At 40.3% G+C, this 27,909-nt stretch overlaps 2 long non-coding RNA genes across 2 annotated transcripts in view; one reads left to right on the top strand and one right to left on the bottom strand.

The window, feature by feature from the left end:
• Positions 1-16,272, bottom strand: part of LOC148127828 (uncharacterized) — a 70,499-nt gene extending 54,227 nt beyond the window's left edge. The window contains exons 1-2 of the long non-coding RNA XR_015740270.1: positions 16,135-16,272; positions 15,303-15,420 (exon numbers count right to left, since the gene is read on the bottom strand). This is a non-coding gene — a long non-coding RNA (uncharacterized LOC148127828). The remainder of the gene's footprint in view (positions 1-15,302; positions 15,421-16,134) is intronic.
• Positions 16,128-27,817, top strand: LOC148127827 (uncharacterized). The gene is made up of 3 exons (XR_015740268.1): positions 16,128-16,210; positions 21,728-21,828; positions 23,062-27,817. It is a non-coding gene; the product is annotated as an uncharacterized LOC148127827 (long non-coding RNA).
• The last annotated feature ends 92 nt before the right edge of the window (positions 27,818-27,909 follow it).

Below are 27,909 nucleotides of genomic sequence, written 5' to 3'. Positions count from 1 at the left end.
TTAACACAAAAAATATAGGTAGAAAGGTACAAAAGATCAGATCTTATTTTTGACTGTGCTGCTGATATCTTCCTGAATGCCCACTGGGCTTTTTGTTCAACAATTTTTGCCCTCAGAAAACAAAAGTGAAAAGAAAGAAAGCCCCAAAAGAGGCGACTGGAGAACTGACGAAGTTTCTTGGATAACAGATATTTTAACAGGTTTAACAGAGTTGGAAGGGACTTGGTAAGTCATCTAGTCCGACCCACTTGCCCAAGCAGGAGACCCTGTCTTCAAGGAAAAATGAAGAAGTCCAGTTGTTTCTTGAAAAAACACCTTTGGGACAACAATTGCCTGGTTGACTGAAAGGAAGGAAGAAACACAGCTTGAGAGTTGCATAGTGGCCATTCCTAGGGCAGGAATATTTGGCTAACGTTTTGTGCGTACGTGGTTTTGCTTTGCTTACTTTTGACTCTTGTTGGAGTCACATTGCACTTTCTGGAACCACCAGCAGGTAAAAAGGAATGTACACAAGCACTCATCCTGATTATATAAGGGCATGTAACCAAAGCACCGTGTGGTGTCTTCCTCCTCGGACCTTGGCGTTTCTTACTGTTTCATGGTGCGTCAGCTGTGAAGGCAGCTGCATCCTTAAAGGACCTAGTTCTTCCCACCCATTTTTCCTCCAATAAGACATTATTCATTTTTATTGTTTCCATTGCACTATTCAATGTAATTGCATTTAAAAGCCTGATTTTACTTTGGAGAATGAACCACACAGTTTCTGATTATCTTGTTTTGGTGTGGGTTTTTTTTTCACCCAAACTCCGTTAAAAAAAGTATGAGGGTGAAGGTTTGTTCTCCGAGCCTGTAGGTTGGTTTCCGAACATCTCCAAACCAAGCTAGGTAACATCTTCAGAGGACTTTACGATTTCCCCTATACTCCATTGAAGATGTTACCTAGCCTGGTAATGAAACGTTTGGAAACCTACCCACAACCTTGGAGAATGAATCTTCACCCTCATCCTATACCTGAGCTACAGATATTCATCACTATTGCAAAATAATACCAGATTTCCACCCTGATTATATAAGGGCACGCTAACCTCCAGAAGGAAACAAAAGCAAATCACAATTTATTTCATTGTGCTAAGTTGTATCATAGCCTTATGAGTTCAACGGCCCAAACAATAGGTGATATTTGATCTGGGTGCTGTTTATAGGCACAGTTACAGTTTTGGCTTGAAGAATGAAAAGGAAGAGAATAGTCTTGTTGTAGCTATCAATGAAACAGAAGTTGTGGGTTAAGGTTTTTCACATTAATAGCAGCATTTAAAGCATTGTAGGTATATTTTGCATTTCACATTAATAGCAGCATTTAAAGCACTGTAGGTATATTTTGCAGATAGAAGGAAGCTTTTGTTCTGTCAACTGACCAGGCTTAAAGCAGCATTTCCATAGACTGATAGTGATTAAGATATTGTACAAAGGATGATGCATTTTCAGAAATAAGTCTGGCTTCCCAGCTGGTTACCATCTGCTGTATGACTGAAGTGAAAGAATCCACAATGTGAAATTTGCTCGTATGGGTTTTTATAGGGAGCTGACATCATTGGAACTTCATATTAAACTTCTGAGAGGTGAGCAGAACCCCGCCCCCCCCCCAAAAAAACGGTAAATATATATTTAGAATATTTTTGAGGATATTTATGCAAGCAGCTTTCTCTGCAGTCATACACTTATTATCCAGCCTAAGTGAGATTTCAGAGGAACAGTTAAGAGTACAAGCCACATTCTAGAGTTATTGTATAGGCCCTTTGCTGGGACAAAATTTGATTAGAGTTTGTGTAGTTGAAATGGGGACATACTTTAAAAGTAAAAAATGGACTTTTCTATACCACTGGTTCCCAACCTTTTTTTCGCCCTGCACCCCTAAAGAAATTTTACTCGAACCTCGCACCCCCTGAAATTTAGATTTTAGGAACTACTGAATGCATTAAATATATGGTAGGATTGAATCTTTTCAGCTATGTATGTGATGGCCACTAAAAACGATACTTAACTCTAAAATGAAAACAAAGTTAATCCATTGCAAAAGAAAATAAAAATGCCAACATATACCCAATATCCTATTATTTACCTGGACTTTTCTTGCACCCCCTGGAATATCGTCTCGCACCCCAGGTAGGGAACCCCTGCTCTATACAATATGTTTTCTCATGAGTTCCTTGTGTCTGTATGGGAAGATAAATTGGTAGGAGGAAGGGAGAATGTTTGTAATTAATTCCAGGGACAGTGGAAATCAGAGCTGCTTGCTACATTGATTGACAGGCTTAAATTATATATCTATTTTCTTCTTCTCTCAGGGAGGGAGAGAGGGACGGGGAGAGAGAGAGAGAGAGCTATATATTAAAAAAAAAAAAAAGCCAAGCAGCTCAAACGATAAAGACCATTAAACAAAAAGAACTAAAAGAAGAAACAATAGAGCACAAATGAATCCTCTGGTCTTTTTTTCCCAAAAGAAAGAGTGCCTTTCAGCAATCCAGCTCAGACAAATTAGGCAAGCAGATAATTTTAAAACATGATAATAATATAGAGATTGTATCTGCAGGGGAAGTTATGATGAAGATAAGTTGCCAGAGGCATCCCACATATGGTTCTTTTGGCTTCCAATAGAGAGGGAAATATCAACACTAGCCCAACTACATTTTATAAAGAGTTGGAATAATGATACACGATTATTTCATGTTCCATTCCCTCCATCCCCCCACTCCTCCAAAAAAAAAAGGCTTGTGTTGAAACTTGTGGGTGTAACAACATTAAACATTACTGGTAATTCTTGGTTTTATAATGAAAACGGATGAAAAAAACACAATGTAAGGTGAACTACTTGAAAATACATGCACGCAGCATGGTCTAATTAAAATTAAACTTTTTAAAATGCAAAATTAAATTATTATCGTATTGATACGTGTTGATCCCCAGTAACAGTCAATAGGAGATTCTCAACTTTGGACTGTGAATTTCATTTGGGATTGAGTAAAATATTGTATTTTTCCAAGGTAAATTAGACTGTTTTCTGAATCAGTGAGCCAAGACATGAATCAAATTATATGGTATTTCATACAATAACAGTCGATATATGATAGACGTAGAAATAGAGTAGGTATCAGCCATATAAGGAAAGGCATTTGAAAGAAGATACAAGAATCTTAAGCAAAAGTATTTGACATTGACCATTTTATTTGTTTAATTTATTTGTTGGCATGCCAATTCGGTCACAAAATGACTCAATTTATTTATAGTGATTCATTTCTTGTAACCCAAAGATGATGGGGGAAACAGCACTCCAGTGTTAAGCATGGGAAATCAGGAAGCAAGGGGGTTCAAACGAATCCAGATTTATTGCAAGCTAGCACTCTCTACAAGAATCTGAACTATTAATGGTCAAACCAAATTGGTGATAGATAAGAGTCAATGGAATTCAAGGTAGGCTGGACTTAGAACTCTTGTGGGCATGAAGAGATTCAAGACTGATATCATGCTTGACCCCTCCCTCAGGTTCATCCTGGTCATCTCTTACATCAAGTTTGGTTAATAGGAAGGAACAAGTCAGTCTGAGCAGCTATACACAAAGGCCGTATACATCCATACCATTTCTATTCACATTATGTCTATTGAACCCATTCTGGAAAAATTCCACAATATATAAAATTGTACTGTGAAATATTTGCACACAGATATTTCACAGACGTTAGTCAGTGGACCATTCATCACTTCCGTTATCAACTGCTCTGTTGTGTTCACAATGGCTATCGCCATGGGCTGACTGTGCTTTGCAAAGCCCACACAAGTGAAGAATGTGCACAAAACCAATGGATTCTATGAACAAAGCATGAAAAATAAGCAATTCAAATGCATACCGTTATATAGACACAGATCACTGGCATATTTATTCCTCTATGAAATAAAATAGTTCATCTGGGAACATGCTTTCTAATGTATATCAGCAGCATTTAAGCCAAATATTTCATACATACAGAGCCTACTCATTTTACTCATACTTTCTTTATAAGACGCCTCTCATCTTGAATCTATTAGCAGCTGTTAGCAGTTTAATATCCAGCTTCACCAGCTAAAGAGTTTGGGAGAGCTTTCAAGAAAAATACAGAAATCTGGGGAAAAAATATCCACTGGTTTCATCTAAATCTTAGCTAATACATCAGGATTTAGGAGGAGAAGAGAGTTTGGAGATTGCTCACAAAATGTTTGCATTTAGAATCAAGGGATTCTTTATTTTGGTTTTCATCAAATTCTTCCCAACTTTCTATTTTTCCTGTAAAGCCATAGTGGGAGTTCTTCATTTGACCAATGGCTGTGAGATAGGTTGTGTGAAGAACTGGCTAGATTATCTACAGGTGAAACTCAAAAAGTTAGAATATTGTGGAAAAGTTCATTTATTTCAGTAATGCAACTTAAAAGGTGAACCTAATATATGAGATAGACTTATTACATGCAAAGCAAGATAGTTCAAGCCGTGATGTGGCATAATTGAGATGATTATGGTTTACAGCTCATGAAAACCCCAAATCCACAATCTCAGAAAATTGGAATATTGTGAAAAGGTTTAATATTCTAAGCTGAAAGTGTCCCACTCTAATCAGCTAATTAAGCCATAACACCTGCAAAGGGTTCCTGAACCTTTAAATGGTCTCTCAGTCTGGTTCAGTAGGAATCACAATCATGGGAAAGACTGCTGACCTGACAGTTGTGCAGAAAACCATCATTGACACCCTCCATAAGGAGGGAAAGCCTCAAAAGGTAATTGCAAAAGAAGTTGGATGTTCCCAAAGTGCTATATCAAGGCACATTAATAGAAAGTTATGTGGAAGGGAAAAGTGTGGAAGAAAAAGGTGCACAAGCAGCAGGGATAACTGCAGCCTGGAGGGGATTGTCAGGAAAAGGCCATTCAAAAGTTTTGGGGACTTTTACAAGGAGTGGACTGAGGCTGGAGTCAGTGCATCAAGAGCCACCACACACAGACAGATCCTGGACATGGGCTTCAATTGTCATATTCCTCTTGTCAATTCGCTCCTGAACAACAAACAACATCAGAAGCGTCTTACCTGGGCTAAAGAAAAACAGAATTAATCTGTTGCTCAGTGGTCCAAAGTCCTCTTTTCTGATGAGAGTAACTTTTGCATATCATTTGGAAACCAAGGACCCAGAGTCTGGAGGAAGAATGCAGAGGCACACACTGCAAGATGCTTGAAGTCCAGTGTGAAGTTTCCACAGTCTGTGTTGATTTGGGGAGCCATGTCATCTGCTGGTGTTGGTCCACTGTGCTTCATTAAGTCCAGGGTCAACACAGTTGTCTACCAGGAGATTTTGGAGTACTTCATGCTTCCTTCTGCAGACGAGCTTTATGGGGATGCTGACTTTATTTTCCAGCAGGACTTGGCACCTGCCCACACTACCAAAAGCACCAAAACCTGGTTCAATGACCATGGGATTACTGTGCTTGATTGGCCAGCAAACTCGCCTGACCTGAACCCCATAGAGAATCTCATTGCCAAGAGAAAGATGAGAGACATGAGACCAAACAATGCAGAAGAGCTGAAGGCCGCTATTGAAGCATCCTGGTCTTTCATAACACCACAGCAGTGCCACAGGCTGATAGCTTCTATGCCAAGCCTCATTGAGGCAGTTATTGCTGCAAAAGGGGTCCAAACCAAGTACTGAGTATATATGCATGCTTATACTTTTCAGAGGTCTGATATTGTTCTATGTGCAATCATTGTTTTATTGATTGCATGTAATATTCTAATTTTCTGAGATTGTGGATTTGGGGTTTTCATGAGATGTAAGCCATAATCATCACAATTATGACAAATCACGGCTTGAATTATCTTGCTTTGCATGTAATGAGTCTATCTCATATATCAGGTTCACCTTTTAATTGCATTACTGAAATAAACGAACTTTTGCATGATATTCTAATTTTTCAAGTTTCACCTTTAGGGCCTATCTGGTCTTCCTTTGTTCAGAGTCTAGGGCGTTCACAATTAGAATTCAACATTTTACCTAAAATCTCCTCCTAGGAATGTTTATTGAGTCAGACTTTTATCTATCACATTGTTCTGTTGTTGAGGGTAGATCACTCTTTCACTTTTCATGAAGAACAGCATTCATCTAAACGTGAAGGCATAGGAATACTCTCTTGATGATGTATTGTGACCTTGGCTGTGGTCTTCACAAATAGTAGGTGTGGGTTTAACCCCGTCTTCACCAAAATACATTTCTAATCTGTTTAACTTGCCTGCTTCTCCTGGTACTTCTTATTTATTTTATTTCCTCCCTCTTTCTTTCTTTCTTTCTTTCTTTCTTTCTTTCTTTCTTTCTTTCTTTCTTTCTTTCTTTCTTTCTTTCTTTCTTTCTTTCTTTCTTTCTTTCCTTCCTTCCTTCCTTCCTTCCTTCCTTCCTTCCTTCCTTCCTTCCTTCCTTCCTTCCTTCCTTCCTTTCCTTGCCTTCTTCTACCCCCCACTTTCTGTCTGGATCTGTCTGGTATTAAATTTTTATGCTGCCCATCTTGCCTATAAGATGATTCTGGGCAGCTATGTAAACAAGTCAACATGGAAAAGACTACTACTCCTTTCTCCTCTTATTTTTCTCACAACAACCACCCTGTGAGGTGAGTTGGCAGAGAGAGGTGGACTGACCCAAAGTCACCCAGCTGGCTTTTATGCCTGAGGCATGATTAGAACTCTCAGACTGCTGGCTTCTAGCCTGGGGCCACTAGATCAAACGGACTCTCTTGGTTGCTATTTATTCAGCCTAATTCCCCTCTGTTCCACTTTGCTACTCTGAATTGCCTGCATTGGCTAGAAGCATGAAGATTGCAGGCATCATAATTCCTGATTCCCACAAAGTTTGAGGGACTGGGCACCAGAGCTTATTTGAATGCAGAAGTTTTCTGCATGCCTCATCTCTTTTCCTCTACACTTGTGGGAATCCTCTCCAGCATGGTCTTATACCAACCATCAGTACATCTGCCTATGAGAGACTCAATCGTATTAAACAGGGGGAGTGTTGAAATTGAACGTTTATTGTCTCGGAGTTTATAGAGCTTCTCGCTTTGAGAGGGATTCATTCATCTTCAAGGCAGTTTTATATGTATCTTAAAGGAATTATGAAACCAAGAAGAAGCGGGAAGATTGCAACTTGTCACATTGCACAACATAGCTCATTTGTTTCCCTTTGCTAACTGATGCTCAGTTTTTCAGAGCACAATACATTTCACCCCTCTTTCCAGAACTCAGAGGGCAATTTCAGAACAAAGCTGTTGTCAGTTTTGCACCTTTTTTGAAGACCAGGCCTATCAACTATCGTGATCTGTGTTCATTAAAGAATGAGGCCTTGAACAGCATGCTATCAATTGTATAATGCTGATGACATCCTATAACAATCATACAAGTCAATGGTTCTCAACCTCTGATCCACGAGGGGTGGGGGAGAGGCACAATGTCGTCACAGGATCTGCAAAAGCTTGAAGATACGTTGTGATTTAAATCTTGAGTTATGTCTTGGAGGGGTCCATGGCCACAAAAGGTACTTAAAAGGGATCTGTGGTGAAGAAAAGGTTGAGAACCACTGAATAAAACTCATAATATGACAATGCAGAGTTAGAATTACTACATGTATCATCAGTAATGGAAACTTCTTCATTGCTTAATAGGAACAAATATACTTCTTGGTTCCATCCCCTCCATTACAACCCCGATGGCCTGATCCTGCCCATGGTTCTACAGGGCACAGAGAGCCAATCTGAGTATCATAGTTGTAAAGCACTCCTGGCCTGTTCTTGAATTGCCATAGGCAGGAGTGGCGGGGGGGAGAGAGAACTGATGGAGAAGCTTGGTTGCTATGACCAGAAGCACATTCCACACATACCCTTCTTCAGATTGTATCCCAGGTTACTAGAGCCAGCCAGAGAGGTGTGTTTTCTACAGCCTGTGAAAGTGCTCCATTGGAGAATGTGATTTATGACATACCCTGGGAAGAGAGGGGGGAAAGGGCATAGGTGGGCAGTAAATTACGTGGGGCAGAACCGACTGCACTTGGGAAAGTGCCAGCATGTTGCTCCTAATAAATAATTGGATTTCTTTTGAAACTTGGTTCGAGGCTCATGAATTAATTAAGGCATCTGTCAGAACCCTGACAAGTCTCCAAGTACACAATTTCAGCTCCGTATATAAGCAATGTGTTAAGAAATCAATGGCCATGAAGCAGGGATAAGTAATTTGTGATGTCAGGAGGCTCTTAAATCCAAGTCCAAGCATGCTTATCATTGGCCATTATTGCTAAGAATGCTGGGAGTTCTAGCCGAATCATATCTGGGGTGCCTTAGATTGCCTACTGCAACATAGGCAATCTGTGCTTGACTTGTATACGGCCTTCTGCCTAATTTTTCAAAGCTCTCTACCAGGATTCTCTGCAACTTATGGGAATCAATAACCTGATTCACTTGTAACCCGCTCCTCAGAAAACAGGGAAGAGGAGGCCTGGTGAAAGATTGCTCCTCTTTCAATTCAAAAGATTCCAAATAAGGAGGATTACTGCTGAACACCATGACAATGCTTTACCAAGCTGCTGCTAGTTAGAGTTTAAAATGCCGAGCTAGATAGATGAAAGATTGATTCAGGCTTCTAAAAGCAGAGATTGGGTCTGCCCTTTTTTGGAAGTCCAGACTTGAACACCAAAGTCATGAATATTAAAACTACTTATATTAGAGTTGCAGTAAAGAATCTTGCAAGCCTGAATGGGTCTACCCTCCTCCCTGCCCTTATCCTGAAAGAGAACAAGAGTCAAGAGAAGGGTCAAGTTTGATGTGCTTTCTCAAATTACATTTCTGTTCTGGACTCCGATTTCTATTATCTGACCATTGCTTTGGCTGCATCTATTTCCTCCTTCCCTTCAAGGTTATTCTCACATCCCATTCCATCTGCATCTATTTCCTCCTGCCCTTCAAGGTTATTCTCACATCCCATTCCATCCCAGATGGAATGGGATGAGATGTGTTTATTTATTGCATTTATTGATTGTATAAGTGGTTCTTGATTTGCATATCAAGTAAAGCAAACATTCACAGTGCATCTGATTAAAAGCATCTGAAATCAATACATCATAAAGTAGCCAACCAAACATCAATGGCTATTTCAAACTTTATGAAAGAATCTTGTTTTTAGCATTTTTTCCAAAATGTGATCATGGAAGGGGCCAGGAAATTTCCAGGTTGGGCTGATTCCAAATGAAATTAGCAATCCTGGAGAACTGCAGCAGAAGATTTCAACTCAGTTAATACATCTGGTCGAGAAGAGGAACAGTGTCCATTGACTCCATTTCATACGATCAAGGATCTTTGTGCATATGTGCCTCTTCATGAAGGCTCCTACTCTAGGACTGGCATTCTCTATTCTTTTGTTGATGAGACCATATGCCAAGGGATCCCATTCCAAATTTAGTCCTTCAAATGTAAGTTCTGGTACAGATGGCAAGCTGCAAAGAGGAATGCAGACAATGGACATAATGCCAAATTGCTTTTCTCTACGTAAGGTAAAATGCTTTCCTCCATCTTTTTACTACCTAACAGAATGCAAAGTTGGCAGCTGAGTTCCCCGCACCTTATAATTCTCTCTTCAGTGACAACCAGAAACACTGCCTTCAAAATGAGTGGTTTCCAAAGCACAGATCGTGTTGCAACATTATAAGACCAAGTTCAGTTTTAAAAAGCTTTCAAGGTGAGAGGAAAAGATCGAAGGAGGCATGTTTCTACCACGATTACATCTAGACAGTGAATGACTAAAATAACAACAGTGAGTTGATGAAGAAGGGAGACATAGTACAGCTAGTATTTCCCATCGCCCAGTTCTGAATTTTTCCAGAGGGGGAAAAAAAAATCCCAGTAGGTGTTTAAATTCATCCTGACTTTCTATACATTCATTTTTACCAACAGTGTACAGAATTAGTGTCGTGCATTTTCCCCAAGTTCTTTTTTTTCACTGAAGAAAGAGAAATTGCTTTTCAAGGGGAAAATGAGGACATGAATGTGGTATTCTGTTAGAATTCACCGCTGTCCAATGAAATAATAATTATTATTTAGATTATATTAATAATTATTTACTTATTTATTATTTAATATGTAAATAATTCAGCAGGATTCATTTATAGAAGAAATTTGTTTATATTCAATAATATAAAACATAATGCATGTATACAATACCTATGCAGCTCTTGCAGCATGGTAGCAAATACAAGGACAAGAAGCAGAAGCCAGAACACCAGAACTCAGAATCACAGAAGCTCTATATTTATACAGACTAGCTCTATATTTATACAGACCAGTTACCCTAAGCCATGCCCAGTCTCCAAGCTGTCTCACAACAGGTGCTGTTTCTTAGTCACCAAACAGTTCCCATTGGCTGACTTGTAGAGGCTATCCCATAACATAATTTCTGATAAACTGATATTCTTATACCTATTTAACTGCAAAGTGCCCAAAGGTAGAAAGGCGGAATGTTCATCTCCAGTTATACAATTTACCCTCCAGAAGTCTGGAGCTTGCTTGGTTTCCAGTCATTCACTTGTATCAGAGCAGAAGACATTATGAGGGTGCTTCTTCTACGGTCCTTCAGAGTGGGAGATCTGGGCTGCCAGGAAGGGTGAAAATAAGGAAGTCCACAACTTATGACCACAACTGAGCTCAAAATGTACTTTGATAAGTGATAAATTTGTTAAGTGAGTTTTGCCCCATTTTATGACTTTTCTTGCAACATTTGTTAAGAGAATCACTGCCGTTGTTAAGCTAGCAACCTGGTTGTTAAGTGAACCTGGTTTCCCCAGGTTGGTGGACCTCAGGGACCACCAAACTCATAATTTTAAATCCCGGAGACTACTAATATGAATTTTGACTGACAGTGGCTTTCTGGCGTTGGTGGGAGAGGGAGAGAAAGAGAGAGAGAGAGAGAGAGAGAGAGATCTGATACAACCTCTCTCTCTCCCTCTCTCTCACACACACAGGCGGGGTGGGATTTAGACCCCTGATCTAAAGCTGTCAAAACTCCAAAAACAGGTCAAAGTAGCTCTGGGGAGGCCAGTCATAAATTAGAACCCTTTGCTAAACAAATGGCCATTAAGTGAGGACCACTTGTATTTGGTTTGCCAGTCACATGGCCACACCCACCCAGTCACATGACCAGCAAGCCACACCCACCCAGTCATGTGACCAGCAAGCCACACCCTCAAATTAGGCCACACCCACAGAAATTTGAATCCCACCCCTGGGTGGGGGGCACCGAGGGTGAGTTTGTAGCACCAAGGGGGCGGTGGACTTAAAAGGTTTGGGAACCACTGGTTTAGCATTTGCACGAGGGAACTAAACGGTCCATATCGGTATAAACAGAATAGTCTGAGTGTTTTCTGAGCAGAAGCAAACCATTCTGGGAATGATGTTAAACATTTTGACTTATTTCCCCATGAAAGAAGATTCTGAGTGTTTGAGATAATTTAAGTCCAGGGACATTGCAAAAAAAAAAAAAAGGAGAGCTACAGATAAACCATTGTGCACATAAAAAAAACATGCACCCATATGATGCCTTCTCTCCCAGAGAGAGGGATTCTTTATTTGTGTTTAAATATCCCATCTCTCTTCTATAGAGCTTGGGGGCAATATAGATCCCTGTCATCGCATGTTATTCTCAATCAATCCTGTTAGGTTTGTGACTCGGTCAAAGACGTGCTAAAGCTTGTAAGCCCAATCCCGGTTCCAAAGCTTAGCATAATACATCACAGTGGCTCTCTTAAGTAAGTGAAATGTACACTGATGGAAATAGTGTGACATCAAAGCACCCCCGATTCTTAAAAGGACACAGAGTCGAACAAATGGATTAACGTGCACAGGAGGGAGAAAATTGTAATCTTGCCTAGAGAGCTGTTTATCTATGGTCACAAGAGACCAGAGACAAAGGTAACACCAAGCAAATGTTCATTTGTTGTAAGCGTTACTTTAACATATACCGTGATAACTCAGAGGAAAATCTATCCCCAAACATTCTACCAAGGGTACATTATATGTTAGGTAAAAGTTTATGGATGTATGTTAATTATAACGTAGCTCCAGGCAGTGTACCTTTAAGTGAGGTGTCTCTATCATTCTTGATTCTCTCTTCTTAGCTGCTGCTAAGGCTGCTCTACTCCAATAATTGCTGAAATAATTCGCAAAGAGCGAAGTATTACCTTTGATCACCAGATATATCTTCCTGGACCAAGTTTCCAGGAGCTGGAAATTCAGCTGAGAAATAAATGCAGTTTCATAGGACATTAGCACATTTTGTGATGAATTCAGCAAACAAAAATGTAGCTGTATACTTTTTAAATAGTGTGCATTTTTAGGAATGGTCAACAAGATTTCTTAAGAATGTTTTCTTCTTGGAAATCTCTGTGGTAAGATATAATAAATCTAGATATCTCCATATATTTGGACACCTCTATATATCAAACTTCCACTCTAGTGCAGCAGTATTAAACTTACTATCTAAATTAGATGTCAGAAAAACTAAACAGGATACTGTAAAATGATAGTGGCAATGTCCCTAAAACTTAAAATGGGATAAAAATCTTCAGAAAACACTCCAAATTTGTTTAAATATCCCATCTATTATGGAAACAAAACAGGACTAGCCTACAAGAATTTGGCAGAAGAATCTAGTGGCAAATTCAAAAAGGAAATCCTTAAGAAATCACTTCTTTCTCAACCTTGGCAACTTTAAGATGGGTGGACTTCATTTCCCAGAATTCTCCAGTTAATTGACTGGGGAATTCTTAGAGTTGAAGCCCATCCATCTTAAAACTGAGGTTTAAGCCAAGGTTGAGGAAGATTGATATAGATAGTGCAGGAAAAAAAATGAGTAGAGGGGACTTGGGATCTTCATTGCTTCTTGTGTGTCTGCATCCTTGTCTCATAACATCAAAATATTAATGTGGAGCACCTGCAAATTTTGTAGAGACTGAGACAATGAATAAGCACACATCAGTTTATTAGTAACATTTCAAAATTTCTTGGACTAAACCAATGAAATTCTATAGCAGGAACTGAAGCTAGAAGTGATATTCCAAACCAATGGAAATCAAATGGGCATGATCAGCTAGTATCATGCCCTTGTTGGAGTCCAATTCTGAGCGGGAGATTGAGCAGCTGACAGGGAGTGTGGATCCGGTGGCTGTGGAAGAAATGGGGGAAGGGCACAGTCCAGCTGGGCATTCAGAGGAAGACCCAATGCCATCCTCTCTTCATCCTAGGGCATGCAAGGAGGAACGGAGAAGGGAGCAACGTGGCTTATGGGAGAGGAAAGGGGCCTGATCCCCTTCATGGGCTGCAGCTGGGAAGATTGTTTAAAAGGGCAAACTGCACATGGCAAAGTTGCTGGAAGCAAAGTGTGCATTATCATTGTCGAGGATTATCTGGGTTTTGGCGTCCTCCCAACTGTGTGTGCTTCATTATCTTTTGGAAGACTGTAATTTATTATCCTGGCTTGTCATGTTAATTATTTCAGAGTGGTTTGTGTTGGGTTTTTTATTTCTAATTTATCTGTATTTTGGATTCAGACTGCATTTCTTCCCTTCATAGACTGTTTTGGGAAGAGTTTGCTCTCCAGCCGAGGATAACTGGACATTGGGGGCCAAGTTGGAGGCATTAAAGGGAATATATCTACTTTGGTGACTTTGTTATTTTTTGTGCTATGCCCCAGGTCATCACAGCTAGTGACACTAAATAAGAAAGAGAGTAAAAGATATCCTGTAGCATTAGAATTTTAAAAAGTTTTCATGGCCCTTGTAGAAACCTAAGCTCTAAATTTAGCTAGCCAGTTAGCTGCATGCTGCCTCAATCACAAAAGTAACTCAGAATTTCATACTGAAGAGGTGATTTCCTGGAGAACTGAAAAGGAGAGGAGGTACAATTGCTACGTATATGAGGATAAAAGGGGAAATTGTCATAGTGGGTATCTTCCTAACATAAGGCACATAAACTATTATGTGCTGGCCAGATCCTCTGAGTCATGATGTTTTCTGTCTCCTAGGAGCATGAAACAGAGACAAGATGGAGCCAAGACTTATCCACCCATCGCAAAATTGTGCATCTCTGTGGGGACAAATTATATTGCAAAGAACCACTGAATCTTCCGTGACTCCAGGAAGCTGAGAACATCAAAACCCAGGTGGAGACTTCTCAGAAGTAAAAAGGACGAGAATTGCTATATGTCCAGATTGCCTCAGATGTGTCACCTTTTCCCCCAACCCTGTTCCAATGTGTGGGAAGAAAAATTATTCGTCAGATGTCAAGAATTCTTTCAAAGGCAAACAACAATGAATGGCAGACAGTATGGATAAGAAACCGGGAACAACTCATCCCAGTGTAATCTCTGGGAAAGAGCACTGGCCTTGCTTCCTCCTGATTAGTGAAGGAAGAGAAGAGAAGTGGCCAGTAAGAAAATAAACAGTGATGCTATTGGTTGCAAGGTGCCAGAATGTTGGGACAGTGATCTTGTGTTAAAAGTGACATATCATTACTGTTGAGAGGAAGAATTACGCAAACCAAAAGCACTGGTTTCATATGAACACTGGTCTAATGGCAAAGAGTTTTTTGATTTCCTCATTAAAACCAATTTAAATGGCAGAGATTTGTCATTCTATACAACAAACACTTATTCCGCTGATAGATCCTTTTGACTACTATCAGAAATGACAGAGATATTTGATTTTGAAGCACCGCTTCAGACCCAATTAAAATGGTCCATTCCCACATCTGCCATGCTATAAGACCAAAACTATGCAAAGACCTTTTGGACAGCATGCACTGAGCTTGGTATGAAACACCCAGATTATCTTTTTCAAAGTTGAAATGCAGTAATCCAAGAAATGCAAGCCAATATGGTGTAGTGGTTAAGGCATCGGCCTAGACCGGTTCTGCATGGCTCTATAGAACCGGTAGCTCTGAAGAGCAGCAGACACCAAACCGGTTCTGTGTTTGCTGCTGTTTAGCCCAGCCACCTGCCCGGGCTCTTACCTGTCCTTTATTTCCTGCTTTTTCAACCTCAGCTGCTTTGCGCAGCATAGCTGAGGTTGAAAAAGCAGGAAAAAAAGTGGCTTTTCAAACACTGCGCACCTGTGCGCAGCACTTTTCAGCTGTCCAGGTGGCACAGCTTAAGGTTTTTTACACGCACTCGCAAAACGTAGTCACAGAACCAGTAGTAACACTGGTTGAATCCCACCCCTGGCTACACACCTGTTCTCCACTCTGTCTCCACTCAGTTCTGTCCCAGAGGATCAGTCCAGTCCTTTAAAATGACTTCAGGATGGCACATAGGCAATGCCAGAGGAGAAGCAGTCCTGAGAACTGCCAAGACACAGAAGTGAGCCTTTTACCATACAAGCGTTTTTATTTAAACAAAGACTGTGTTGTTTAATCCAGAGAATGAAAATAAAGATGGTTTTTGGTATCTTGAGTTTTTGAAGTCAATTAAAAATACGGGAATTTTCTGGGGAGTTTTAAGTAACAGGAAATAATACTGTTCTAAAAGAGTTCATAAATCCATGGGTTACAAAAGATTAGGACAACATCAAGGGAAAGCATTTGTGAGTCATTTCTTTCTGTGAATTTGCCCAAATGTTTGATGGTGGAAGACTTCTTTCTCTGACATCCCACATTCACTTAAAGACAACCTAAAAAAATACAGAAAGCTTATGAAACAGCAGAAAGCAAAGAAGCTGAAGCATTATGTAAAATAAAATGGTAACATATTTGATGCCCTTCCTCAGCTGCCATAAGGTTTTATAGAAGCATGGAATGTTTCAAATCCAGACAAATTTCTACAGAAGCATCGATGTTTCAGATTCACATAACTTTGCATCAAGGCTGATCGAAAGAAGGACAAATGTCATTTGCAGGTAGTGTATTTGTCAGATCAAAGAGCCATTCAGAGGTGCTATTCAACCGGTTCGCACCTATTCAGGCGAACTGGTAGCAGTTATTTGGCATGGGTCACTGAACCGGTGGCAATCCCTGGATGGCCACGCCCCCAACCTGGTTGCCCGGTCACTCACTTGCAATCGCTCTCCTAGCTTTCTGTTCCACACGTCCTCTTTCTCCCCGGGGAAAAAGAAGAAAGGCATGGACGCTGTAAGTATCGCTTTCCCCGTGTGAGTTAAAGTGTCGGGAGTGAGAAGGATTGTGGTCTGACAGAGGGGGTGGGGGTGAATCGAGCCTTGGAGCACTTTTGCAACGTAAACAATCCATTCAAGCCTTGGAGAAATTTAAAGGAGCTGCTTCCAAAATGCTTGTCTGTTAAGTGCTGTGTTTGTGTGTGTATGTGTGTGTGTGTGTGTGTGAGAGAGAGAGAGAGAGAGAGAGAGAGAAGAAAGAAAGAGAGAGAGAGAGAGAGAGAGGAAGGTAGAGAAAGAAAAAAAATAGGAAGAGAGAGAGAGATAAAACTCTGTGCTATTATTTTTAATTGTTCCATTATTTATCATGTGTTAATATTTTACACTGTCCCCACACCTAGAGTGATTTTTCTGCCTTTCTTTTGCCCAGGGCTACCACATATTTTTCAGGGTTTACACGCATTCAATGTCAATAGTCCAGAGCATAAAATACACATGTGTTTAACAAGAGTTGAAAGGGACCTTGGAGGTCTTCTAGTCCAGCCCCCAGCTCAGGCAAGGAAACTGAGGATGCCAAACTCTGAGTAGAAATCCTGGGAAAGGTGTCAGAATAATATTTAGAAAGGACCTTGGGGTGAACCCTATACCATTTCAGAGAAACGGCTGTCCAGCCTTTTCTTAAAACTTCCAGTGATTGAGCACCCAGAACTTCTGGAGACAGGCAGTTCCACTGGTTAATTGTTCTCACCCACAGGAAGTTTCTCCTTAGTTTTAGGTGGCTTCTCTCTGTTCAGTTTCCATCCATTGCTTCTGGTTTGCATTCTGCTTCTTTGGAAAATACATTGTCCCCCTTTCTTTGTGGCAGCCCCTTAAAAGCCTGTTGGCTATCACACTCTTGAGTAAAGCATGTGAGCCATTTCCTCCTTTCAGTGGTCCATGAAAGTACATCTATAGTATGCAAATAATAAAAAGGTGAACATTTTTACAGAACTACAGATAAGCTGAGGCTGGGTGACAAGGGGAGAGGCCAAGTGAGGCACCCCTTGATGTGAATGACATTGAGTTGGCCACGCCCACCCATTCACATGACCACCAAGGACGCCCACCCAGTCATATGACCACTAAGCCACACCCGTCCAGTCACACGACCACCAAGCCACGACCACCAAATAAGCCATGCCCACAGAATCGGTAGTAAAAAAAAATTGAATTCCACCACTGGAGCCATTAGCTAAAGATTAACAGGACCAACACAGCTGCATTGTGAATCCTGCAGGTCTAATCCAAAACTGACTGTCCCTTGCTTCCTCCAAAGCAGGGGCGTCAAACTGGATTTCTTTGAGGGCCAGATCAACATTGTAGTTCTCCTCCATGGGCCAGCAGTGGGTGGGGCCGGGGGCCAGGATGGATGCTTCCTGCAGCCCCTTGCTGGCCAAAATGGGGCATGGGGGGGTCTGCGCGCGACCCCTGTGCCTTGTTTTTACCCTCCATGGCCCATTTTTGGGGCTGTTTTTGTGCTGTTGGGGGAAGGCATTTTTGGATTGTTTTTGGCTTGGTTTTCTAGGGCTTTTAGGGCTGTTTTCAGGCTGTTTTTTGAGCAGTTTTCAGGCTGTTTTTCAGGCCATTGTTGGCCAGCAGAGTGCTGCAGGAAGCTATGGAGGGTGAAAATGAGGCGCAGCCCATTTTAGCTTCCAAAGGCACCGTGGGCCAATCCTTTGATATTTCCAGGCCAGCCCCATGAGCTGGATTTAAGCACCCTGCGGGCCAGATCCGGCTGTGGCCCTTGAGTTTGACACCCCTGCTTCAAAGTATTCAGTTTTCTATGAAATAAAGACCTTATCATACTGACCAAAAAAACCAAACACGTTAATTATGAAAGGCTTCCAGTTGCCCTACTCCCATCCATCACACAAGGTTGCTTGCAATCCATTGCTGATCCAATCTAAATTTCTGAAATCATGTCATTCTCAGAAAATTACATTTGTATTTTCTTTCCATTACAGGTCTCTAAGTCTGAGATCTTGTAACCCCAACCTGCTCCTATGCCAATACCCTGAGAGAGAATACAATAAAGAAGTAGGCATTATTGGTGTATAAAACATTAGGCATAGTCCCACAGTGACTATAAACCAGAAGCAAACAACTTCTTTGTGGCTGTGAGCCAAACTTTCAAATTCTGAATTGTTCGCTCTTTTTTCCAGCCACCCAGCTACACAGAGCTTTGACATAGAAGCAGCCTTGGGATGGAGCTGAACAGTTTCTTCCCATTGTATGACCCAGAGGAGCTGTGAGAAGTGCGCAAATTGTCTAGAGCTTCCTGAAGTTCTACCATAATAAATAAATTATTATCCTACTGGTGCAAGTTGCGTATCTTGGTACTTAGAAGCTTTCATATTAATATTTAAATGTTAACCAACTCAGGGAAGAAAATGGAAAAGGCAGCACATTCTTATTCTCTGCAAAGATCTTTTAGGTTTTCCAGTCTCTGTTATTCTGTTATGTATGCCTTCGAAAGCCAGAATCATCTAGGCCAGCTAACAAATTATATCGATTGCTGCGAGGAGGATAAACAGCAATATGGCCCAGAAACTTTCCTTGGTGTACTAAAATCAAGTAAGTGCTTTTTCACACAGTCATCTTCTGACCTAGACTGGATCTGAGATGTCTGAAGATCCCCTTAAATCTCTAACTGAATCACTAACACACTTCTGATGCTCTTCACCACATGAATATGTTTCCTTACCCTATGGAAGCATCAATACATGGGCAGCCACATAACAGAAACAGCCACATACAGTATCTCTCTGTAATACTGATTAATATGTAATATGATATAATATTAATTTAAAAGCCACTTCATAGTTTTTCAAGATCTTATCTACCAAAATGACTTCCAAAATATTTTAGTTGGTTGAAAATCCTATTGATATAAAGAACATCCCAACTTTGCATTGGGTTGGAGATCATTTTAAGTCTTACCTCTATTAAAATAATCACCACAAGTTAACTGTATCTCCTATAAATCATAGGAGTATAGAGTTGAATTTCAGCAGATTAGCCCCCAAGAGTAGAAGTGTCTCATGGTATCTTCTCCAAAGTCTCACCCCACAGCTACATTGGTTTTCAGTGCTCAATTGTGGGTGACATACACTGTGGTATAAGATATTTCAGATATTGGATTGTGGAGGGCTGACTTGAAGCATTCCTTCAGGGTGTTAGACCATTACTTTACTTGAAGCTTTCCAAGCAAAATAAAAATAAAAATCAGTTTGCTATCAAAGCTAGCTTCAGTATTTTTGAACGGCTCCAGTAGGGGACAGGCAAAGCATAATTGAGTTAATACTGCTGAGCTGGAAGACTTACAGTAGCATTAACCAAGACTTCACTTGACTCCAGAAAAAGTCTAGTAAAGAATTGGTTTCCATCAAATTCTTCATTGGAATTTGCTAAGATTTAAGTTACAGGGCTCCTTGGCTGTGTTTAGATTTTAAAGTTTTATTTCAAGTTTTTGAATAGTATATTCTTTCTTTGCCTAGTAATTTTTTCCATTACGTTAAGGTTATCTGGCTACCAGTCTTTTCCATTTGCTTGGAAAATATCGCAGTTTTGGTTTGAATGCAGACCATTATGTCTTTCAAATTATATAATGGCCATACTTCTCCACAGAAGTATAAACTCAGAGGCCTGATTATTATTATTATTTTTTAAAAATAGTTGTGACTAAATCACTTAACTTTGTCTGTAAAATGCCATGAGAAAGGCTATGGAAAAGAAACATGCGTCACTTGGCGTGACAAGGTACATCCTTCTATCTTCAGGTTTCTTTCCTAATTTTAAGTTGTCAATAAGTTTAGTCTGTAGCAGTGGTAGAATTCAATTTTTTTTTACTACCGGTTCTATGGGCGTGGCTTGGTGGGCATGGCTTGGTGGGCATGGCAGGGGAAAGAGACTGTAAAATCTCCAGTCAGAGGTGGTATTTGCCGGTTCTCTGAACTGCTCAAAATTTCCACTACTGGTTCTCCAGAACTGGTCAGAACCTGCTGAATACCACCTCTGTAGTTTGGGGTCATTAGTAAATAAACTGTTGACTGGTAAAGAACAGCCTTCTATAAATCTAGGGTGAAATTCCGCTTGGAGTTCTCTGTAGTAGAAATGTAGAAAATGTATTCTTCTGGAGGCAGACTATGCTGTTTTTCTTCCAGAGACACCAATATAAATGCTCCTGAATTGTCTGATAGCTTGTGGTGTCCTGTAAAAGGCCCAGCTCTGAAATGGCATTTCAAAAATCACTTCCTTGTCTAGAAAACTTATTCTCTCCCCCTCTTCCCCCCCCCCAAAAACCCTATTGGATCATCTTTAATTAGAGTCAGATTGGCATGATCTGGGTGGGCAAAATAAGAACCCTCCCCCAAGCCAAATGCAAAAGACATAAATAAACTATTGAATCTGTTGCCACAAGAACTGGAAAGGCTGTTAGGTAAGAAAGGTTTAAAAGAGAACTGAAGAAATTCAGGAGCCAATTACCACCAGGTAATTGTCAATTACCACTTATCATGCTTGTCAATTGCCACGAGGCCTGATGGATGATTTTACTACATCCTCGATCACAGACAGAATACTTTAAAAGTCAACTTCTGAGGATCCAGAATGCAATAATGATGTAAGCAGCTGCAAGTCTTCTGAACATTTTAGTTGGCTATTGCATGACAGAAAATGCGAAGTAAGACGTGGTGTGGACTTGATCCAGCAGAGATGTTTTTATGTTAACTCACTCTCCCACCATCGGGTAGAAGATATAGAACCATAACCAGCTGCACCAACAGGCTGAAGAACAGTTTCTACCTGTGGGCTGCCAGACATCTGAATGGAAAATAACTTCATGACAACATAGTATGATAGACTTGCAGGGCCAGTGTGTTGTGCAACAAGGTCACATAGTGTAATAAGATTGGAACTGGGTGAGGGACTTCTGTCCTCACTTTGAGTTGTGTTGGCGGGGAGGTGCACGAAGGGAGGCTCAGCCAATCTCATTGTACACATGTTGTACTCTGACAATAAAGGTGATAATAAAAAAGTTAAAACGAATGCTAGGGAAAATCTTTGGTAAAAATGCTCATGTTAGGCAGAATTATGTATAAGAAGAGAAACGTATTGCAACACTGCTATCTTGAAATAGTAAGTAAACACACAAAGCAAATTGCCTATAGATTATTTGTAAGATTAATTGATGCCCCTCTGCTAGTACCAACCATTCTCTTTCTGACATACAGAAACAAGTAGGGACATATATTCCGGTCCAACTTCTAAGAAAAAAACAGGCTAGAAATGGGGTGAGAAGAAGGGGCAGAAGCAATGCAGATTAAAGCCAAGAAAGAAGAAAAGCGAATAGAGATAAGTGGGTGAAGATAATTAGGTTGAGAAACAAAAGTAAAATGCCCTGCTACAAAAGAGTTAAATTTATCAAATATGCAACTTGTTTTAAACACAGCCATCCATATTTTTCAGCAGCCTGTTGACAGTCTGATGTCCTCTATAGGTCTTGTCCATGCTGTGGTTTCTTCTTCTTTTCAAGGTCAGCTTCCTTTCAGATGTATGCATTGAGTTTGTTTGCCCCAAGTGATGGTGGATAGCAAAACTGTGAGTAACAACAACATAATTTGGAATTTCCAGTTTGCATAAAAAAAGAGAAATCAAATGGGAGATCAAGCATCAAACATATTCTATGAGTTATTAGTTTTCCAATCACATTTTTATTTATTTATCTATTAAATTGATTTATGTATCTATTTATGTATCTATTAAATTGATTTATTAAATATATATGGTATTCCTTATATACACCATAGTATTAAATATGCTTTTTTGTATTAAATACAACATTTTTGCTTGGACATTGGATCATAAAGCTATACGTAGCATTGTCCACCAGCAAGAATGTTGTAAAGCACAACCAAATCTCCTAATAACAGATGGCTTGTGGGAATATAGTTATTCCCAGGCTCAGAGATGACATACTGATGCAAAAAGAGTAAACCACAGTGCTCAAAATAAACCATACACTCAAAGAAACATTTATTAGAGTATTGTAACCCACACATATCAGAACTAGGGCAAATAAACAATTAAGTAAATAGCTGATCTGATCATTTACCATTAGGACTGGGTGATCAAATATGTTTAAATGGGATCCTGAAACATTTAAATAGCAAATGACACTCTGAAAAGTGCAATTTATTGCTTTTCCCAGTTGTGGAGCTTTTGTTTATATAGGTTTAGGGATTATTTTTTCCCCCATACTTTCAATATAATATGAGAGCAGCTTTTCTCCAGAGTTATATTTCCACGGTCAACTCTGTGATCCAAAAATATGATTGTTTCTACTGGACTTTCCAACTGAAAGTTAATTGACTGGGAAAGATGACAGTACAGGCAATCCTCAACTTACAACAACAATTGGGAGCAGAATTTCTATTGTTAAGCAAAGCAGTGGAGTCGCACCCAATTTTATGACCTTTTCTCCACAGTTAATTGAATCACTCCCATTGTTAAGTGAATCACACCATCATTAAATGAATCTGGGTTTCCCCATTGACCTTAGTTGTGGGAAGCCAGCTGGGAAATTTGTAAATGGAGATCCCGTGGCCCCAAGGACCCTGCAACTGTGACAAATACATATTGGTTGCTAAGCACCTGAATTTTGATCACATGGGGATGCTGGTATGATCCTAAAAGCGAGGGACGATCCTAAGTCTCTTTTTCCAGTGCTGTTACAACTTTGAACAGTTGCTAAACAAATGGTTGTAAGTCAAGGACTACCTGTAATAGAATGGGAAATAACCTTTTTTAAAAAAAATCACTCCTTTGTTTCAGGATATCAAACTGTCTGAGCAGCGGTGCAATGCCGATTTTGCCATATTGGTGAAAAGAGAAAAATCCAGCCAGCAATGAATATCAGAGCTGGTTTGAATTTAATTAAAATTTAAATGTAATGTTTGCAATGTATTTTGTCACTTGTCCTAAAGCATTCCTAGATTGTGGTTCCACAACCAGAACATCTGCCTCCAACTGACATATCTCATTTCTGTAGTTTTATATGCGTTAGTTATAATTAAGGCTTAAGGCTGAGTCATGCACACGTTTTTGACAAGATCCCGAAGAATCAGAAGATTTGCTGAGCACTATCGGAGTATCAGTTGTGCAGTTACGCTACAAACTTCTCAGATATTTTTGTTTGTATATACATAGACACATATGTACTGTATGCATCCCATTATACATTATGGATGTGTAAATAATCCCTCATCCTATTCAAAATATTACTTCAAAATGAAACACTTGTTTAGTTTGGATAAAGGTATTTCTACATTTGTATAAGTATTCAACCAATAAAATCAGTGGTGGGTTTCCATTTTTTTTCCTACTGGTTCACATGCACGTGGAGGCCTCAAAGACCGCCCTCTGAATCAACGCTGGTGAGCTGAGCTGTCTTTTTAGCTCAGCTGAGGCGCGGCATTCCGCTCTGCCGTGCAAATCAGCTGAGCTAGAAAAAACAAGGGAATATAGGAGAGGTAATGGTGGGAGTGGGTGGGCTGGCCCAGCCAGAGGTGGTATTTGCCGGTTCTCCGAACTACTCAAAAATGGTACGCCAAAACTGGTCCGAACCAGCTGGAATACCACCTCTGAATAAAATGAATAATTTTGATTCAGACATTCAGTCAAATTAACTTCAACTCTGTAAACACTCCCCACCTCCGCAAAAATTTGTACATTATACCATACATAAAAGTTTATGTGTTGACAAACAGGAAATCTGTTGGGTACAAAAACCAGTTTTCCAGAAAGAGGCAAATTGTAAATACAGATAGTTCTCCACTTACAAGCAATTGTTTAATGATTATTTGAAGTGACGACGACACTGAAAAAAAAGTTACTTATGACCATTTTTCACACGTATGACTTTTGTAGCATCCCCGTGGTTACGTGATCAAAATTCAGACGCTTGGCAACCGACATGTATTTATGACGGTTGTAGTGTCTCGGGGTCATGTGATCACCTTTTGTGACCTTCTGACAACCAAAGCCAATGGAGAAGCCAGATTCACTTAACAGCCTTGTTACTAACTTAACAACTATCAAGAAAGGCTGTAAAATGGGACAAAAATCCCTTAACTGTCTCGTTTAGCAATGGAAATTTGGGGCTCACTTGTGGACCACCTGTACCCAATCCTCATGTACGTCTATGTTAGATAATGCCTACTTTGCTGCAGCAATTATATTTGAACTTCTTCACTTTTTCCCCCCCAATTATTATTTTTGGTTATTCTGTATTATTTTTAAGATATGGGAACCTGAATCTCCTTCATGTGTCAAAATAGGTATATTCAGCCTACGTGGAGAAGAAGGTTTTTACAATATGTCTCCTATTAAGAAATTGGCTCCTTCAGGCAAAAGGCTGTCTTCATTCCAGCATAAAATAGGCCTCAAATGTTTAATGCAGTTCCCTGCAAATGAACAGCTATTAGTCAGCCGCATTTTTATATAATTATTGGCAGTGGAGAGGAAACATGAATACTCTGAACTATTTCCACCCAAACAAAACAGAAGCTACTCAGAGAGGCTCCAAAGAAGTAGGTGGACTAAAGAAATGTTGGAAAACAAGGAGGCGCAAATAATCTCTCATTCTCTTCAAACTGGGAATGGGAAGGAAATTCAAATACTCTCACGTAAGCTGCTCTTCAAAAAAACAGAAAGGAGGCAGCATCCTTTTTTTTAAAAAAAGCAAACTTGTACAGCACCCAGCACCACTTGTTTGAGAGACAGGCAGCTATATAAATTCGATAAATACTTATTGTAGGGCAGGTCTTATTCTTGCGGCCCACGGGCCAATTGCGGCCCGCAGGACGATATCCTGTAGCCCCCACCATGATATGAAAGTATAATATCCCTTATGCAGCCCAACCTCACCCAGACTCTCATAATATCCCTTACGTGGCCCAGTCTCACCCAGACTCTGCCTCCAGCGGCCCCCAGGTAAGTTGAGTTTGAGACCCCTGTTGTAGGGACTTTAATTGGAAAGTAGCTGAAATCCTGGTTTCATTTTAAAATTCCTCTCCAGGTTTGAATATTAGTGAATTTTTAAGCGGCTACTCTTTTAGGAGAAATATTTGGCAACAATTGAGTCAAAAGCTCCTCCAGAGAAAATATTGGAGAAAAATAGCTACAGGCAGTCCTTGACCTATGGCCATAATGCCAATTATTGTCATACATTATGATGGTCATAATGTGGATCATCATGTGAACCACCCGATTTTCCTTTTTTTTTTTTTTTTTGCAGAAGTTCTTACATGAAGAGGTCAGAAAGCAAATATTGCAGTCATTAAAGCAAACACCGCGGTCATTGAGTAAACCTATTTTGTTCGCTATGAGGCGTTTCGGCTGAAAAATGGTTAAAAAAATTGTAAATCACAGTCACATGACTATGGGATTCTGCAAATGGTCATCAATAGGGACCAGGTGCCAAGAACCCAAAATGTGGTCATGTGGCCACCCAGGTGGGATGGGGAAGGAGATAACCACATCCTGAAGCAGGTTTTAATCTCACGAAACATTTGTTTTGTGTAGAAATACCCAGTACATCCATTGTATTATTCAAGTGTGACTTAAGGACTACTTGGGTTTTGAAGTTTATAGGCCGAGTGTCCCACAGGTTTGGTGCACCCCAGATACTTCAGTTGCAGCCCAGGAGAGGTAAAGCCAACTTTTTTAGAGCCTATTTTTGCATTTGTGGGGTGCTGGTGTCATGAAAGTGTTAAACTAATGCTATGAACTTGTAGAATGAAAGGACTGTAAATTTAAACTCCTTTAAACTTAAGTCCTTCTCCGAAGAAGAACAGCTATTTCCCATTAAAACTGCAAAATGGGCATCTTAAGCCTCTTTGAAATCCTGGTTTTTCTCCCTATTCTCCCTAAGCCCCTTAACACTAAATATAGGTCCGATAATATTGACTTTACTCTTGCTAGTGGTATCGCAGCAGGATTGGCCATAGCAATTGAGATCCTTCAAGCGGGGCAGGAAATTGCTTAATGAGCCACAGGCTGAACACATTGCCTAACTCAAGCTTACAGATAGATTTAAGTTACATGGAGCAGAGCCACCAATCCCTTTAACTCGGGGATTGGTCCTGGCCTTCCAAGGAACAAATGTCTCTTGTATTTTCCAAGAATTTCCCCATCATGTGCATGGTTTAATATTGTTACCTTTTTGCTTGAGTATTCAAGAACTATATTGACATGATAGAGGACTACAACTAATGACATCTTTCAGTCACACACTTATATCCCATGAGAGGCTATTTACTTAAGGCTGACAGTTTTGTATGGAAGGAAAACTCTGACTTTAATGTAACATAATACAGACAAATGTAATGTATGGGACTGCCATCCATGGGTCTAGGACCATGATGGCAAACCTATGCCACACATGCAAGAAGTGGCATGCAGAGCCACCTCTCCGGACATGCCAGCTGTTGCCCATTGCTCTTCTAGGTTCCAGTGTGCCCATGTGTGCCAGCCAGCTGGTCTTCGCGCACACGGAAGTGCCGGAAACCTGAAGAGCAGTTCCCTGGATCGCAAGCGCATGCTGGCCAGCTGGTCTTCGTGCACACATGCACGTTAGAAACTGGAAGACCAGGTGGCCGGCGCACATGTACGTGCCAGGAAGCTAAGCTTTTGTTTTCCAGCGCTCCTGTGCATGCGCACCAGGGAGCTGCTCTTCTGGTTTCTAGCACTTGCTCCCGTTTCGGCACTCTGTTAGCCACCACTGGTCTAGGACAACTTGCCGTAGGAAAATTTGCTGTGGAACAAGAGTTACACTAATATTGAAGAAATGGTGGAATATAATAAAAGGATGACAAAGGAGGGACAAAATGTGAATGACAAAAATTGTAATAATTTTTACATTATTTTAAATAATTAAAATTGTTCAGCGGCGAGTTGGTCACGCGAGTTGTTCTTCAGTCAATTGTCCGTGGCGAGTTGGCTGTCGCAAGTTAGCTGTGGCAAGTTGGTCGCGATGAGTTGGCCATGGTGAGTTGTCCCATTATGGTCATCCACACCTATCTAACCATTGGTTAGTTCCTTGGGTGATACTTCTAGACCAGGGGTGTCAAACTTGCATCGTCATGGCATTGTCACGTGACATATTGGGACTTTTTTCCTTCCCTAAACCGGGCATGGGCGAGGCCAGCGCGTGACGCATTCAGCCCGCAGACCAGGAGTTTGACAGCCCTGTTTTAGGCTGAAAGAATCTTTCTTAGGTAATAAAGTTATCCAATGAGACAGAATTTCAAACAAAAATGGGGTAAACATATGGGGCCCTGATGGGGATGTCTCATTCTGGAGGTGGTTAGCAAATTAGGGGATGATTCCCCCATTCTATCCCATTTACATACTGGTCTCTTTTAAATCCATTGTTGTAAATCTTAATGTTTTAACGTTTAATGCTCCACGTTTTTAATGCTTTTAACATTCTAATCGTTCGATATGTTATTTTATGATGTTGTGAGCCACCCAGAGCCCAACTTAATACTACGATGGGCTGCATATGAATTTAATAAATATTTATCCTAAAAATAGGCAACAAGCAATGTTTTCCTGAAATTAGCCGTGGTTGGTGTAGGATTGGAAGGAGGAGAGGGAAAAAAGCCATCACAAGTTATG

Source organism: Pseudonaja textilis, chromosome 1 (assembly GCF_049901715.1).
Source record: "Pseudonaja textilis isolate UNSWEBS1 chromosome 1, rPseTex1.2, whole genome shotgun sequence".
Classification (NCBI taxonomy): domain Eukaryota; kingdom Metazoa; phylum Chordata; class Lepidosauria; order Squamata; family Elapidae; genus Pseudonaja; species Pseudonaja textilis.
The sequence above is the reverse complement of the archived record's forward strand: the minus strand, read 5'-3'. Positions and strand labels throughout refer to the sequence as shown.